This window comes from Dreissena polymorpha, chromosome 11 (genome assembly GCF_020536995.1).
Source record: "Dreissena polymorpha isolate Duluth1 chromosome 11, UMN_Dpol_1.0, whole genome shotgun sequence".
Taxonomy (NCBI): Eukaryota; Metazoa; Mollusca; class Bivalvia; order Myida; family Dreissenidae; genus Dreissena; species Dreissena polymorpha.
The window spans coordinates 74221637-74233950 of NC_068365.1; positions in this window are offsets into that span (position 1 = coordinate 74221637).

The window sequence follows — 12314 nt, forward strand, 5'->3', positions numbered from 1 at the left end:
GTTAAAATTTCCGCGTACGTTTTAGTATATTTACCGTACCCAGGGTACAAGCCTTACTAACTGTATTATTATTATATCTCACCGACTACAAGGTACCTTTACCTTGTTGTGTTTATCAACCTGGAATTTATGTAAAATCCGGCTAATTAGTAACAGATGTGATACATTGAGATAAAGATATTGCCTTAGTCCTTATGTATTTGAGGCTGTTTCCATAAATAATTAAGAAGTAACTTTTTACAGCTTTAAAGATTTTTTTAAAAATAAATAACTCAGAAAAAAGTTTATCAATTACAGAATAATTATTGATTTTATATAAAATGGCTCCTTTGTAATGTTTAAATGCTACAATTTTCAATCGACCAGTAATGACCAGTATTGACCGGTTTTAACCAGGTATTGACCGCCGGCCCGGTCAATACTCAATTGACCGGTCAATATGCCAACCCTGCATTGAAGCCTAATATGCATTTATCTGTTATTATTTGGGCACAAATAATTTTACTGTGTGAAGACCCTACATAAAAATGCTGATTTTTTTCTTACTTGGTACCTGGCGACACACATTTTCAAGTCTATTTCATTAAATTTGGCATAGATATTTATAAAATTGGCATCGTATGAACCAGTAGTCATAGTATAAGCAACATTGAAGACTAATATGCATTCATCTATTATTAATTGGGCACAAATAATTTTACTGTGTGAAGACCCTACATAAAAATGATTTTTTTCTCACCTGGTACCTGGCGACACACATTTTCAAGTCTTTTTCATTAAATTTGGCATAGATATTTTAAAAAATGGCATCGTATGAACCAGTAGTCATAGTATAAGCAACATTGAAGCCTAATATGCATTCATCTACATGTATTATTATTTGGGCACAAACAATTTTACCGTGTGAAGACCCTACATAAAAATGCTGATTTTTTTCTTACTTGGTACCTGGCTACACACATTTTCAAGTCTATTTCATTAAATTTGGCATAGATATTTATAAAATTGGCATCGTATGAACCAGTAGTCATAGTATAAGCAACATTGAAGCCTAATATGCATTCATCTATTATTACTTGGGCACAAATAATTTTACTGTGTGAAGACCCTATATAAAAATGCTGTTTTTTTTCTTATTTGGTACCTGGCGACACACATTTTCAAGTCTATTTCATTAAATTTGGCATAGATATTTATAAAAATGGCATCGTATGAACCAGTAGTCATAGTATAAGCAACATTGAAGCCTAATATGCATTCATCTATTATTATTTGTGCACAAATAATTTAACCGTGTGAAGACCCTAGATAAAAATGCTGATTCTTTTCTTACTTGGTACCTGGCGACACACATTTTCATGTCTATTTCATTAAATTTGGCATAGATATTTATAAAAATGGCATCGTATGAACCAGTAGTCATAGTATAAGCAACATTGAAGCCTTATATGCATTCATCTATTATTATTTTGGGCACAAATAATTTTACCGTGTGATGACCCTACATAAAAATGCTGATTTTTTTCGTACTTGGTATCTTGCGACACACATTTTCAAGTCTTTTTCATTAAATTTGGCATATACATGTATATTAATAAAAATGACATTGTATGAAAATGTCGTCATAGTATAAGCAGAGAAGCAGAATACGCATTCATCTATTATAATTTGGGCTCATACAATTTTACCGTGTTAGCACCATATATCAAGTGCAGATTTTTTAAATATTCGCCACATACCCAAAGGCATTTTCATTAATATCTCAGAAAAATAGACCTATATATTAATACACATGGCATCTAAAGAACATTTTATCATAGTTAAACATGGTTTCCAGCCAACCTGGAAATCAGGGAAAACCTGGAAAAAGACTTTCACTAACGCCCAGTACAAATATATGGACAGAATGATTTTTTCACTTACCCGTATGTGGGTGTATGTTGGCTCCACTTCACAAGATACAGTCATTGTAGTTTAATTGAAAAACGCATCTTACAATGTGAGATGAGTTCTGGGTTCAAGCCCCAGCAGTGCCCTATCATGTGTGATATACCGTACAGAGCCATTATGATTAAATATACACAGTTATCTTTTTAAACAATACAATTAAATATAAGGAATAATGTTAAAGGGGCATTGCTGCTTAGCCATTTTTGGGATTGTATTGTGATTTTTTGCCAAATTTGACACTGAATAACAAGGTTTATATACATCCCAAGCATAAATGCTTCTAAATTTGTAAAAAAAAAACAAGTCGAAGTGTGCAGAATATTAAAAATTTGCAACTTTCTGATGTCTAAAGGTCATTACATGCCACTCAAAGTTTACATTTTTTGTACAAAATGACCCATTTTGTGCTTTCCATTATTGGTTAATGTTTTACGCTGTCAGGTACAAAAACGCTCATTCTGTAGCTTGTTTGGACTATAATCTATAATGTGGCCAAGTTTCAGCAGATTCGACCCAGTGGTTCTGATTTTATACGCCGTGCCTAGCTTTTATTAGTCCACTACCGGTTTCACCGGAGGGGATTTATGGTTTGTGCTCTGTGTGTCCGTCAGTCAGTCAGTCAGTCAGTCAGTCTGTCACACTTTTCTGAATCCTGCAATAACTTTAAAAGTTCTTAATATTTTTTCATGAAACTTGAAACATGGATAGATGGCAATAAGGACATTATGCACGTGATTTCATTTTGTTCCTACGTCAAAAATTCTGGTTTCTATGGCAATAAATAAAAAAATAAAATAAATTCTGACAATGGTGGAGCCGGTAGGGGACAAATTTGCTTGACAATATTCTTGTTGAGTATTACTCACTGACTTATGCATATGCGCTCGGCTGTTTTCGGACAATACCTGAGGTATTGTCATAGCCAGCTCATCGTGTCGTATCGTGTCTTTTCGCCGTCCGGCGTCCGCCATGCTAAAACCTTAACATCGACCCATTGTACCCACAATTTTCGTACCCACATTTTTTTTCGTAACCAAAATGTTCGTATCCACATTTGTTTAGTACCCAAAATTTGTGTTCCCACATTTTCTTTCCCAAAATTTTCGAACCCACATTTTTTTAGTTCCCACTCATTCCATCCCGCGAAACCCTTAAGGTGTCGCAACTCTAGTATGGAATGAGTGCTGTATTGGACGTCATCATTGATGACGTTCAATCGAACGAATGATAAAGGGGGCTAAGTTTCGTTAAGCTGAGGCAAATCACTGCGATTTGGGAGTCTTGAAAACTGGCCGAACACGTTTGCTGAAATTTGACATGTATATGTACCAGAATGCGATCTACCTGTTGGCGTAGGCGTTATACCTGGGGAAAATCAAGTTTTCGAGTATTTTGCGTTTAAATATTTTTTATGGGAAACCACACGCGCTAAGATAAACATTGTGACGTCACGTCATAAAAGCGCTTAGGCTAGCTTCCATCTTTTTAAGAAACAAAGTAACTGACGTTACGCGTTATTAATGCAATATACAGTTAGGCGTTAAATCGATAAACAACGATAATTGTGTTTGAATATCAATACATAGTACACATGCATGTCTTTTGTGGAGATCGAGTGTGGTTGTTTAGATATATATATATAAATGACATAAATCTATGTGTTATTGTGTGCGACGAGTTGAAGAAAGGTTTACACGGCGAGGCTTTCCGAGACGTGTCGGATAAATGTAAGTACACACTGGTATTAACATGGTATTCTATTTATCCGATAATATCTTTAATATACATGATAATCATGAGACAAATACATTATTAATTTAGGGTTTAATTATTGAATCAATAAATACACGTGAGCAGCAAATCAATTTAGTATAAACAACACGCTTACCTTAATGACGACGATAATCCAATATTTATAACGATTACAATTATGTATGATAAACACACAATCCGAAATACGTTTTTGCATTCGTTAGATGCTTTAAACAAATAAATAACTGTTAAAAACATCCAGAGAATTTAACTTAAAATTGTTTGTTTTGACAAATAAATTACGTCACACAACATACGTCATAAATTGCGCAATCAGTTGCATGCAAAATAAAAGTACGGAAAGCCGGTTTTGAGAAATGTTTATATAGAGGAGCAAAATAGTATGATATAAACAATAACAAACGGCAGAGCGGGGACGGACTTCTCAAAATAGCATTAATTGAAATAGTTTCATGTATATTAAAATCTCTGCGATATCTTTGGTGACCATCATCAAATTCACAGAAAAAATAAAATACAATGTAAGTATCACGTGTACTTGAATTTGTCCGACGAGTTGAAGAAAGGTTTACACGGCGAGGCTTGCCGTGAGCAACACATCATTAGCAGCATAAAGTGCGTAACAAATAAACAAAATAATCAAACATAATAATAATTTAACGTAGCACATTTAAATAACTATTGCAACTGACACCGTTTTGTAGCGAAATTTGATGACTCAATTTCATCTTTAACAAGAGTTATAAAAATACTTAATTAAGTATAAACGTCACGCTTATCTAAATGACATCGTTAATCCAATGTTTGTAACAATAAGTTGACTACTTTAATCCAAAGTTTATAACAAACACCTTGAAACGATATGCACTTCCACCTTTATTAATCCATGTCTTTATCGAAACTTAGTTCAAACCACACAATTGTATTGTATTCCTATTTATGTTTACATTTATGCATGATGAACACACAATCCGAAATACGTTTTGCATTCGTTCGATGCTTTAAACAAATAGTTTACAGATAAAAAACACAACGTCCGCGACATGTCCTTAAATTCCAGAGAGTGTAAATAAAACTGTTGTGTTTCGTCACCGAAATGACGTCACACGATGTACTGCGTAGTACATTTCGTAATATAAAATCAAAGCGCTGATTGCATTGCAAAATGAATTCAACACTATCTTGAACGCAAAGCTATAATGATGTTTCAATAAAATACACAGAATTTTGTAGACACAGAAAAAGGCTTAATGCTAGTCGACAGTGTTTAAGATGGGGATGTCCGACACATTGCAGTGGTTTGCTCTTTTCACGTTTCACGTCACGGTATTATGGTTACTATCATGTGATATGTATATTAATTTTTTGCGAGAACTTTGGTAACCATCATAAAATGCACAAAAAGAAATAGGTTTTCAATTTTATTTCATCTCCCCACTCATTCCATCCCGCGAAACCCTTAAGGTGTCGCAACTCTAGTATGGAATGAGTGATGTATTGGACGTCATCATTGATGACGTTCAATCGAACGAATGATAAAGGGGGCTAAGTTTCGTTAAGCTGAGGCATATAGTCGCGATTTGGGAGTCTTGAAAACTGGCCGAACACGTTTGCTGAAATTTGACATGTATATGGACAAGAATGCGATCTACCTGTTGGCGTAGGCGTTATAAATGGGAAAAATCAAGTTTTCGAGTATTTTGTGTTTAAATATTTTTTCTGCGAAACACAACGCGCGTAGATAAACATTGTGACGTAACGTCATGAAATGCCCTTAGGCTAGCTTCCATCTTGTTAAGAAACTAAGTTACGCGTTATTAATTCAATATAATAGCCTATACAGTTAGGCGTTAAATCTATAAACAACGACGTAATAATTGTGTTTAAATATCAATACGAAGTACACATGCATGTCTTTTGTGCAGATCGAGTGTGGTTGTTTAGATATTCATGACATAAATCTATGTTATTGTGTGCGACGAGTTGAAGAAAGGTTTACACGGCGAGGCTTTCCGAGACGTGTCGGATAAATGTAAGTACACACTGGTATTAACATGGTATTCTATTATCCGATAATATCTTTAATATACATGATAATCATGAGACAAATACATTATTAATTTAGGGTTTAATTATTGAATCAATAAATAAACGTGAGCAGTAAATCAATTGAGTATTAACAACACGCTTACCTTAATGACGAAAATAATCCCTTTATAATATAACACTTACAATTATGTATGATAAACACACAATCCGAAATACGTTTTTGCATTCGTTCGATGCTTTAAACAAATAAATAACTGTTAAAAACATCCAGAGAATTTAACTTAAAATTGTTTGTTTTGACAAATAAATTACGTCACACAACATACGTCATAAATTGCGCAATCAGTTGCATGCAAAATAAAAGTACGGAAAGCCGGTTTTGAGAAATGTTTATATAGAGGAGCAAAATAGTATGATATTAACAATAACAAACGATAGTGTGGTGACGGACTTCTCAAAATAGCATTAATTGAAATAGTTTCATGTATATTAAAATCTCTGTGATATCTTTGGTTACCATCATCAAATACACAGAAAAAATAAAATACAATGTAAGTATCACGTGTACTTGAATTTGTCCGACGAGTTGAAGAAAGGTTTACACGGCAAGGCTTGCCGCGAGCAACACATCATTAGCAGCATAAAGTGCGTAACAAATAAACAAAATAATCAAACATAATTACAATTTCACGTCGCACATTAAAATATCTATTGCAACTGACACCGTTTTGTAGCGAAATTTGATGACTCAATTTCAGCTTTAACAAGAGTAATAAAAAAACTTAATTTAGTATAAACGTCACGCTTACATAAATGACATCGTTAATCCAATGTTTGTAACAATAAGTTGACTACTTTAATCCAAAGTTTATAACAAACAATTTGAAACGATATGCACTTTCACCTTTATTAATCCATGTCTTTATCGAAACTTAGTTCAAACCACACAATTGTATTGTATTCCTTTCTATGTTTACATTTATGCATGATGAACACACAATCCGAAATACGTTTTGCATTCGTTCGATGCTTTAAACAAATAGTTTACAGATAAAAAAACACAACGACATGTCCTTAAATTCCAGAGAGTGTAAATAAAACCATTGTGTTTCGTCACCGAAATGACGTCACACAATGTACTGCGTAGTACATTTCGTAATATAAAATCAAAGCGCTGATTGCATCACAAAATGAATTCAACACTATCTTGAACGCAAAGCTATAATGATGTTTCAATAAAATACACAGAATTTTGTAGACACAGAAAAAGGCTTAATGCTAGTCGATAGTGTTTAAGATGGGGATGTCCGACACACTGCAGTTGTTTGCTCTTTTCACGTTTTTAATATTATAGTCATGGGAATTGAAGTTCTACTTTTTAAGGTAGCTAATCGAACGGCCTCGAAACAATTAACATATCTGCGAGTATTATGGTTACTATCATGTGATATGTATATTAATTTTTTGCGAGAACTTTGGTTACCATCATTAAATGCACAAAAGAAATAGGTTTTCAATTTTATTTCATCTCCCCACTCATTCCATCCCGCGAAACCCTTAAGGTGTCGCAACTCTAGTATGGAATGAGTGATGTATTGGACGTCATCATTGATGACGTTCATTCGAACGAATGATAAAGGGGGCTAAGTTTCGTTAAGTTGGTGCATATAGTCGCGATTTGGGCGCCTTGAAAACTGGTCGGTAACTTTTGCTGAAATTTGACATGTATATGGACAAGAATGCGATCTACCTGTTGGCGTAGGCGTTATACCTGGGAAAAATCTAGTTTTTGATTAAATCACGAAAAAGTGGTGTGTTTTTATTGCGCATTCGCTATAAAATGAGTTCTCGCCGGAAGCCGATTCACCCCATGAGATAATTCACGCGCTAGGCAATTCAAATTTGATTTTAAATAATACATATTGCGTTTTATTCCCAAATTAATTAATAATTTCATCTTGCGTTTAACATACGTTTTAGAAAATATTAACAAAACAAACAAAAACCAAAAAACCGTTAAATTTTATTGTTGTAAATATGGTAACCTGATTACATATCCACTAGCGTCTATGCATATTTACACATAAAAAATAGTTCGCAAGTAAGCAACAAACAATCAAATTTAAACGCAAATTATTTAACAAAATATATAAATTTAAGCTACAAATCGAAACTTAAATATAATTTCTGCACTAAAAACACAATACCAATAGTTTTTACAATAACACATTCGACATGTACATGTACTTCCAACAACACGCCAACCGCTATTTTCAAAGCGAATGTGTAGAGTAACATTTCAAACAATAAAGACAAAATGGAACTGGAGTTTAACGTAGTGCGCAAATTGGAAGTGATAAGAGTAATTTATTTTTCAACTTGTCAATCTCCGTAGTATACGTTTAGTTGTGAGATGTTAACGGTTTCCCCCAAAAAAACATGCCTTCGCTGCGAAGTCAAAGTGGGTGGGGAACGAGACTGCTTGTGGATTTCGAGTTGCTGGAAGTTTGTAACGAAGCTGCTTTTGTGCAATATTCAGCGATTTTGCAAGCTGTGTGTTTGAAGTCGGAGATATATATTGCTGACATTAATGATGTTGTGTACGTTCTTGTGACCACTGATCTGCATATGATACCAGTGGGAGAGCATCCCGAATCCCACATAGTCTGCAACAGATGTTTCCTGGTCGAGTGGTTGGTATGTTTCATCGTTATACATGCATATTACACATTTTAAATTTTTTGTGCTATTTTTGACACCCATTTTTCATGCTGATGAACCAACGGTCAGTGCCAGTAGTCCTACTGTCATTGGTCTGTGTGCTTGTTGAAAGTACATGTAGAAAGGGTTGTTTAGCTCCAATAAGCCATGTTGCTGTTTTGGATAAAATTTGTGGCAGTGGGCTTTTTTATCTTTGTGCAGCAACCTCTGCCGCCTCATTTTGTGAAAACATTAGGCGCACACTGTTCATATGGTGGTAAAAGGAGTCGCACAATGTTCAAAGTGAGAAAAATTGGTGGTGACTATTCAACATTGTGAAAAAATTTGTTGCGCATTGTTTAAAATTCCTAAAATATCAGTAGCAAACTTTTAAAAATTGTGAAAACAAGTGTCTCGCAATGTTGAAAATTGTGAGATATGAGTCGTGCAATGTTGAAGAATTAAAAAAATGAGCCTCGCAATCTTGACAATTATGGAAAAATAAGTTGCACACTTTTCAAAATTGTGAACAAATGAGTTGTGACTGTTGAACATTGTGAAAATAATTAATTGAGCATTGTTCAAATTTGTGAAAATATGAGTATCAGTAACGACATCAGCAACCATATGCCACTCAGCGTAACAACATCAGCATTAGTTGCTAACTGTTGTGAAATGTGAAAAATAAGTTGCACGCTTTTTAAAACATTGACCATTTGCATCGCGAATTCCTATAATTTGTGCAAAAACAGCTATCACTATTAATAATTGAGGAGAAAAAACAAGTCTATTTTAAAAAAGTTTTCAGTTTAAAGAATTTCGTAATTATTTTTTATTTAAAGTTGTTTACGGCCATTTCATATGACTATCATATTTTTTTATAATGATATTGCGTGCCTGTCTAATTTGTAATTTGTTCAAGTTGTGCTATAAAGATGTTATTTTAATAATCTTTATTTTGACATTTTGTCTCATGTTGGATTATTTGTTATTTTTATTATTATATAAAAATGGCATCGCATGAACCAGTAGTCATAGTATAAGCAACATTGAAGCCTAATATGCATTCATCTAGTATTATTTGGGCACACATAATTTTACCGTGTGAAGACCCTACATAAAAATGCTGATTTTTTTCTTACTTGGTACCTGGCGACACACATTTTCAAGTCTATTTCATTACATTTGGCATAGATATTTTTAAAAATGGCATCGTATGAACCAGTAGTCATAGTATAAGCAACATTGAAGCCTAATATGCATTCATCTATTATTATTTTGGGCACAAATAATTTTACCATGTGAAGACCCTACATAAAAATGCTGATTTTTTTCTTACTTGGTACCTGGCGACACACATTTTCAATTCTATTTCATTAAATTTGGCATATATATTAATAAAAATGGCATCGTATGAACATGTCGTCATAGTATAAGCAACATTGAAGCCTAATATGCATTCATCTTTTATTATTTGGGAACAAATAATTTTACCGTGTGAAGACCCTACATAAAAATGCTGATTTTTTTCTTACTTGGTACCTGGTGACACACATTTTCAAGTCTATTTCATTAAATTTGGCATAGATATTTATAAAAATGGTATAGTATAAACCATTAGTCATAGTATAAGCAACATTGAAGCCTAATATGCATTCATCTATTATTATTTGGTCACAAATAATTTTACTGTGTAAAGACCCTACATAAAAATGCTGATTTTTTTCTTACTTGGTACCTGGCGACACACATTTTCAAGTCTATTTCATTAAATTCGGCGATGTTATTTTAATAATCTTTATTTTGACATTTTGTCTCATGTTGGATTATTTGTTATTTTTATTATTATATAAAAATGGCATCGCATAAACCAGTAGTAATAGTATAAGCAACATTGAAGCTTAATATGCATTCATCTAGTATTATTTGGGCACAAATAATTTTACCGTGTGAAGACCCTACATAAAAATGCTGATTTTTTTCTTACTTGGTACCTGGCGACACACATTTTCAAGTCTATTTCATTACATTTGGCATAGATATTTTTTTAAATGGCATCGTATGAACCAGTAGTCATAGTATAAGCAACATTGAAGCCTAATATGCATTCATCTATTATTATTTTGGGCACAAATAATTTTACCATGTGAAGACCCTACATAAAAATGCTGATTTTTTTCTTACCTGGTACCTGGCGACACACATTTTCAATTCTATTTCATTAAATTTGGCATATATATTAATAAAAATGGCATCGTATGAACATGTCGTCATAGTATAAGCAACATTGAAGCCTAATATGCATTCATCTTTTATTATTTGGGAACAAATAATTTTACCGTGTGAAGACCCTACATAAAAATGCTGATTTTTTTCTTACTTGGTACCTGGCGACACACATTTTCAAGTCTATTTCATTAAATTTGGCATAGATATTTATAAAATTGGCATCGTATGAACCAGTAGTCATAGTATAAGCAACATTGAAGCCTAATATGCATTCATCTATTATTATTTGGGCACAAATAATTTTACTGTGTGAAGACCCTACATAAAAATGCCGATTTTTTCTTACTTGGTACCTGGCTATACACATTTTCGAGTCTATTTCATTAAATTTGGCATAGATATTTATAAAAATGGCATCGTATGAACCAGTAGTCATAGTATAAGCAATATTGAAGCCTAATATGCATTCATCTATTATCACTTGGGCACAAATAATTTTACTGTGTGAAGACCCTACATAAAAATGCTGATTTTTGTCTTACTTGGTACCTGGCGACACACATTTTCAAGTCTTTTTCATTTAATTTGGCATAGATATTTTAAAAAATGGCATCGTATGAACCAGTAGTCATAGTATAAGCAACATTGAAGCCTAATATGCATTTATCTACATGTATTATTATTTGGGCACAAACAATTTTACCGTGTAAAGATCCTACATAAAAATGCTGATTTTCTCATTTGGTACCTGGCAACACATTTTCAAGTCTATTTCATTATCCCCACGCTTTTTGAAAAAAAGGTGGGGATATTGTGGTGATCTCCGCCGTCCGTCCGTCCGTCCGTCTGTCCGTCCGTCCTGGCCACTATCTCCTCCTACACTAAAAGCACTAGAACCTTGAAATTTACACACATGGTAGCTATGAGCATATGTGCGACCCTGCACTATTTGGAATTTTGATCTGACCCCTGGGTCAAAAGTTATAGGGGTTGGGGTGGGGCCGCGTCAGAAATTATCACTCATTTTTTTAGGTTATTTTACATTTACTTCTTTATTTCTACACCGATTCACTTCAAATTGATACTGGACCTCACCTATGACAATACGGTCAATCTCAACCATGCATGGCCCCATTCCCAACCCTGGGGCGCCTCGCCCACATAGGCCACACCCACCAAAAATTTCCATTTACTATAATTTTTTCATTTCTACACGGATTCACTTCAAATTGATACTGAACTTTTGTTATGACATTAGGGTCAATCTCAACTATGCATGGCCCCAATCCCAACCCTGGGGCGCCCGCCCACATAGGCCACACCCACCAAAAAATTCCATTTACTATATTTTTTTCATTTCTACACGGATTCACTTCAAATTGATACTGAACTTCTCTTATGACATTAGGGTCAATCTCAACTATGCATGGCCCCATAACCAACCCTGGGGCCCCGCCCACATAGACCACACCCACCCAAAATTGCCTTTACTATAATTTCTTCATTTCTACACCGATTCACTTCAAATTGATATTGAACTTCTCTTATGACAATACAGTCAATCTCAACTATGCATGGCCCCATTACCAACCCTGGGGCGCCCCGCCCACATA